Source organism: Vicia villosa, linkage group LG7 (assembly GCF_029867415.1).
Source record: "Vicia villosa cultivar HV-30 ecotype Madison, WI linkage group LG7, Vvil1.0, whole genome shotgun sequence".
NCBI lineage: Eukaryota > Viridiplantae > Streptophyta > Magnoliopsida > Fabales > Fabaceae > Vicia > Vicia villosa.
In genome coordinates this window covers 115,707,944-115,714,586 of record NC_081186.1, presented here as the reverse complement: position 1 = coordinate 115,714,586, position 6,643 = coordinate 115,707,944, and positions in this window count along the sequence as shown.

Genomic DNA, 6,643 nt, shown 5'->3' with positions numbered 1-6,643 from the left:
ATTGTCTTTATTGAAGTACAAGAATTAAAATTGGAAATGAAACAAAAGCAGGAAATAAACTAAGAGTGGCAATTACTCCTGATTATAGGAGATAGAAACAATGTCCTCGGCCTTCCAGTTGTCCAGCCCTTTGTTTGATGTAGGAAAGATCCATTTGTCCAGGTTGTGATTGTCTTCCTCTTCTTCAATAGCATTGACTCCCTTGCTGATGAAGTGATGCTTCAAGTCTTCTGAACGAGGAGGTGGTGTTCCCTTTTGATCTTTAGCAGTGCAGCCTAAACCCCATTTGTTGGATTTGTATGGGATGTCAGGTAATTGCCCCCAGATAGTGCAGCCACCTTCTTCTACCACAGCCCTAGCGTCTTTCAGGGAAGCCATTGTAGGAATATCTCCAGTAATTTTAGGAGGAGTGTAGACATGTTTAGTTTCTGGAACCGGTTCGAGGATCCATTCATGTGCTATGCGGGGTGATTCAAATGTCTCTCCAGTGAATTCAAGATACTTGGTCTCATCTACAAAACTCACCAAATATTCGTCTTCACCATGCACGGTGACAATCTTGCCTTCCATTGGGTATCTCAACTTCTGATGGAGAGTTGAAGTCACGGCATTTGCTTTATGTATCCAGGGACGCCCAAGTAGACAGGAATAGGCGGGACGAATATCCATCACGTAGAACACAGTATTAAAAGTTTGGGCGCCTACTCTGATGGGGAGCTCAACTTCGCCATACACAGTACTCATAGTGCCATCATAAGCTTTGACTATCACATTACTAGATTTCAGCTCAATTCCATCGACCTTGAGTCTGTCCAACACCACCTTGGGTAACACATTCAGAGACGAGCCATCATCAACTAGTACATGAGCCAGAGTAGTACCACCACATTCAATGGAGATATGCAGTGCCTTGTTATGATTCCTCCCACTAGGGCTTAGATCAGCATCAGAAAACCCAAGGTAGTTATCAGTTGTTAAGTTCGCAATACAGTTCTCGAGTTGAGTGACAGAAATCTCTTGTGGCACATGGGCAGCCTCTAGAAATTTCATCATAGCCTTGGCATGGGTCTTTGAACAACTCAGGAGCGACAGCATAGAGATCTTGGAAGGAGTATGCCCCATTTGTTCAACAATATCATAATCACTCTTGCGGATGTATTTCAGGAACTCATTTGTTTCTTCAGATGGCGCATTTCTAGTGACAGTTTCGGGTTCAGGCAGCGGTCCTTTACCATGAGCGTCAGCATTCGGGGTGATAGTAATGGTAGGTGAAGTAACATTTGGGGAGATCTCTGGAGAAAACACCCTTCCACTCCTCGTCACCTTGCTAGTTCCAGCAATGTTTCCTACATCAGGATTGACATCTTCAGAAACCTTATCAAATTCAAGTTCTTGCTTAACTCCTTGCACATAGACCTCGGAACCATAATTCCAAGGGATAGCTTTGTCAGATGAGTATGGCATAGGACCAGGTTTAGTGATAATGATCGGAGCCATACGGGGTTCAGCAGAAATCTTGAAAGGAGCCTTGGTAGGGATCTTTAGTGGTACTTTAGAGATCACAGATACATCTTCGAACTTCAAACCACGGGAGAAACCCTCACACAACTCTTCAACAGTGGGAGTCTTCTCAAATCTGATAGTGCCACGATCCATCCAGCCTTGGATGCCTCTTTTCAGGTTCTCACAACCCTCGGGTATGAGTGCACAGTAATAACAGCCAGGGTCGCAACCTGGAAATAAACCAGCTCGCAACAACTTTCTCTTGATATCGGGGAGAGGAGTCGACAGATCTCTCACATCATAGACATGGATGGTATTCATGATGGCATTAACAGCATGGTCATGTTTTGGCATCGGAGCAGTGATGACGTTAGGAGTCTCAGGGGCGTCAAATTCAATTTCACCAGCATCTATCATGTCTTGGATCTTATTTTTCAATGCCCAACAATTATCAGCAGTGTGTCCAGAGCTATTGGAATGATACACACATTTTGCATTAGGGTCATAATTTGGAGATGTAGTGGTGACGCTCTTTGGAGGATCTCTTATGGTGATCAGGTTGGCTTTCAACAGATGTTGCAGAGCTTGAGATAAAGGCATGTTAATTTTAGTGAATTGCCTCCTTGGTCTATCAGTCTTGCGTTGGTAGTCTTGTCTAGGAGCTTGTTGAGATATTGGTGCGGAGATAAGGACGGCACCAACAGATTGATTCTGATCCTCCTTACTACGACTCTTTTGACTATGAATAGCATTAGATTCGTTTCTTCCTTGATACGGCTTCCTTGTAGTACCAGAGGCAGAACCCACTTGAATCTTCCCACTTCGAATACCATTTTCCACACGTTCTCCAGTTAAGATGAGATCAGTAAACCCAGATGAAGAACTACCCAGCAGATGACTATAGAATGGCCCAGTTAGCGTGCCCATGAACATGTCTACTAACTCCCTATCATTTAAAGAGGGTTGGACTCTCCCAGCCAAATCTCTCCATTTCTGGGCATACTCCTTGAAACTTTCTTTAGGACCCATGGACATGCTTTGAAGTTGCATGCGAGTCGGTGCAAGATCAGAGTTATATTGGTATTGCTTGTAGAAAGCCACAACCAAATCTTCCCATGTACGGACGCTAGCACTTTCCAGCTTATAATACCATTCGAGTTGAGTTCCAGATAAACTCTCTTGAAAGAAATGGATCCAGAGCCTCTTATCAGCAGTGTGAGGTTGAATCTTCCTCACGTAAGACCTCAAGTGCATCTTAGGACAGGAAATTCCATCATACTTAGCAAAAACTGGAGTCTTGAACTTCGGAGGAATAACGACCCCAGGAACGAGTCCTAATTCTTCAAAGTCCAACCCAGGTACCTTCTGAATTTCTACGCTTCTCAGGCGTTCTTCTAACTGCCTATACCTCTCGTCAGATTCATCCTCGTCCTCAGGATACTCTTCTTCTTCTTCTTCTTCTTCCCCATCAGAACCTACATGGCTTCCCTGATTGTTCTTGATACTGATATCATCTCTCTCTTCATCTTCCTCATTCTTGGGAATTTCAGCATCCTCAGCTTTCTTGGGACGACCTTTGAACCTTCTACCCATATTGATCACTCCTTTGGGTTTCTTGGTCTTCTTGTCCTTTTTAGTCAGAAGGGCTTTCAGCTCGTTTTGCCCATTGGCTAGGGTCAAGATCAGAGTTTGAAATTCAGCATTCTGAGCTTGGAGATCCTTGACCGATTGTTCGAGATTCATCTTTCTTACTGAAATAAACAGCAACAAAGATGAGGCATTTGATTTTATGAAACCTGTGATGCGATGTTTATGAATGATATGATTATGCATATGCAATGTTTTCAAGGACCTTAAAATTTAAATTCACTTTAAACAAGAACGAAAGAAAAAGCTTTGTTAATAATAATAATAATAATAATAATTAAATTGTACTTTAGTTTATGGTTCTTTGCCATTTTGGCTTACAAAAATAAATATGTAAACAACTAGGAATAATAATAACAATAAACTAGAATTTCTTCAAGCTTCCCATGGACGCTTCCTCTTTGATCCGATGAAGTTGTTGACGTTCTGTTCTGCTTGAAGTAGCCTTGTGAGTTCTAACACTTGTTTCTCTTTGGCGCGGAATTGAGCCTCAAAAGTATCCCTTTCTTCTTTCAATTGGACCCATGATTTTTGTAGTTCTTCTAGATCAGTGGGCATGTCTGGATGGAGAACAACTAAAGGAACTTTTTCTTCACATTCAGGTTCAACAATCACAGGTCTAACATAAGGATATGGCATGACAAAGCGTTGAGCGCGAGTGCGTACCCATCTAAGATAAGGTTCCGAGGGAAGGGAGTTCTTTTGCCCCCAACTTTTGCTATCCACCCTGTACACCTTGTTCCAAGCGCGTATGAACTCTTGGCGTTGATTACGGACATCTTCTTCATAATTGAAAACAACCCCTTCAATGAGCAAGTGATGAGGACCATCCCTTCGAGCATAACCAAATTGTCGTAAAGCTAATGAAGGATTGTAGGTGATTCCTCCTCTAATGCCAAGGAGAGGCACATTAGGGAATTTCCCACAATGATCAATGATAGTGACGTACTCTTGAGACATAACATGCCAACGGATATCTGAGTGAGAAAGTGACATGATTCTTCGAGACCATTGCATCTTTTGATCGTTTCTGACAACTGAGCGTGGAAGGTGCGAAATAAACCACCTAGCCAGCAAGGGTGTGCAACACATAAGAGTCCCTCGCTTCTTCATGACACGAGAGTGAAGGGAATGTAGAATATCTCCAAGTAGCGTAGGCACGGGGTTGTGAGTCAGAAAGATCTTGATTGCGTGCACATCAATGAATTGATCAGGATTAGGAAACAAAACCAAACTATATATTAATAAAGCCAAAACATCTTCAAAAGCATGGTAGCTCATGGCCTTCAGAAATTGTCGAGCTTTTCCAAATAAGAATTTGGCTGAGAGACCTTCTACTCCATTCTTGGTGTCCCAGTTAGAGGCGATGTCGGATCTCTTTAGGTGAAGTGCAGCAGCAATAGTCTCGAGTTTCGGAGTGCTTTCCAATCCAGTAAAGGGCAGATGCTTAGATATAGGTACACCAAGTAAGTTTGAGAACTCCTCCAAAGTAGGTACCAACTGATAATCCGGAAAAGTGAAGCAATGATGTTCGGGATCAAAGAATTGGCATAAGACTCTCATCATATCTTCTTCAAATTGAGAGGTGACTAGTCGAAGAAGATAACCATGTCTTTCAGCAAACTTAGAGTCTCCAGGGACTTCCAAGGCGAGCTCCTTAAGCTCAGAAGGTATCCCTACAAAGTTGAGTCGTACATAATCTCTGGTAGAAAAAGCCATGTCCTACAAAACAGTGTAAATATAAATTTCTCGGTCCTTGAAATTTGTTAGTGGTTATGATATGTCATGATGTTATGATGTTATGATGTTATGATGCCAAGTAGATAACAAACACAAACAAGTCACATAATTGCCTTAAGGGTAGGCTTGCATGAAGTTCATAGGTATATACCCTTCTTCCTTTCGTTTAGTTGGTTCAACCTGTCCTAAAAAGTAACCAGGTTCTATGGTGCTCATATCCCTGATCTTTCTCGTGGGCATTGTCTCAACATAGCACTCAATCGGCCAGCCAAAAGCATCCCTTGAGTCCAATCTCAATGAGTGTAGCATCGAGTATCAACCGGCTTCAGTCAGGAATCCGAAGCCAGCCATCTCGCTACTTCTTATAAGCCAAAGTCAAGTTCGACTAAGGTTCTAAGGGCGAATTAGTGCTCATGACACCACGCGGTAGCCAAATGTCTCCTCGATCAGATTCAAGGGCCATCAGGACAAACCAAAGCGTCGCACTAACGGTGGCCACCAGTTCAACCGTAACGATACATGTCGTACAGCCTCCCTGGTCTCATGCCACATACCTAAGGTACTCAGATCCGGGTTAGGATCTTTCACACAACAGAATACCCAAAACAGCCCTGCAAAAGTAAAGCAAGCAAAACAAGCAATAGAAAACATTTAAGTGAATCCTAAACTTTTAAGGTAACCCCTCTTAATCGAAATCTCCCCAGCAGAGTTGCCAGTTCTGTAATACGGTGAACTGACTTTTTATTAATCGGAATGTCGCGGTAAGCAAGAGTCGCCACCGACTTTTATTTTATCCAAACAGATTCGGAAAGGCAAAAAGAAACAGAAAAAAACCTTTTAAAAGAAATCTAAGTTCGGGGGGTAATTTATGCAAAGGGAAGGTGTAAGGCACCCTTTGCATCCATGGTTTTCCATGGGCTCTTAATTGCTTTGCTTGCTCGTTTTCAGAAAAAGTAGATGAAAGAGATAGGGACTTTAGCTTGTGAATAAGCGTTGCCCTTTTGAAAAATTATGAGAAAGAATGTAATAAAAAGGTTTGAGCATTGCAAGGCAATTAGGGGCAATTACCTTAAACTCAGATGATAGGTCTCTTTTTGCCTTTCAGAATGAAAGGGTCTATCCTTGCCATAAGAGGGCAGGAAGCCTTTCGTTTGGAGGTTGAGGGGTCATCGAAGCATCCTTTGCCATAAGACTATCCCATGCCATAGAAGGGCAGGTAGTCTAAGGCAAGGATCAGAATAAGCCATTTTCGTAGGCAGCCAGAAGATACCTCAGCCTTTCTTCGTAGGCAACTTCCGAGGGTCGAGGTCATTTTTGTGTATCGAAGGCAGCATCATTTAGGGTCGTATGACCTTTTAATTATCGAGGCAACCAGGCTGAGGTATCCTCGAATTCGAGGGACGAGGCTTATTCTGCAAAACACAAAGGCAACAGGCAACAGGCAACAGGCAGCAAGGCAACAGAGAGGGTTACCCAAAAAGCGTGCGTGTGTGCATCAATCACGTGATTCAATTCAAATTATATTATCTTGTAAATTAGTGATTCTAGGTTAATTACAATCTTGCACTCCCTAAATTACTAACCACGCAGTACATAATAATATAAAGCAATAAAGGGAAGGGGGAAAATGAAACCAGCGGAGGAGAGGGGAATTGTAACCAGCGGATCCCTTAATAGGGTTTGGCATAAGTAATAATAAAATAAATAAATAAAAGAAGAAAAGATTTAGGGTTACCAATGACGTAGCTTTGGC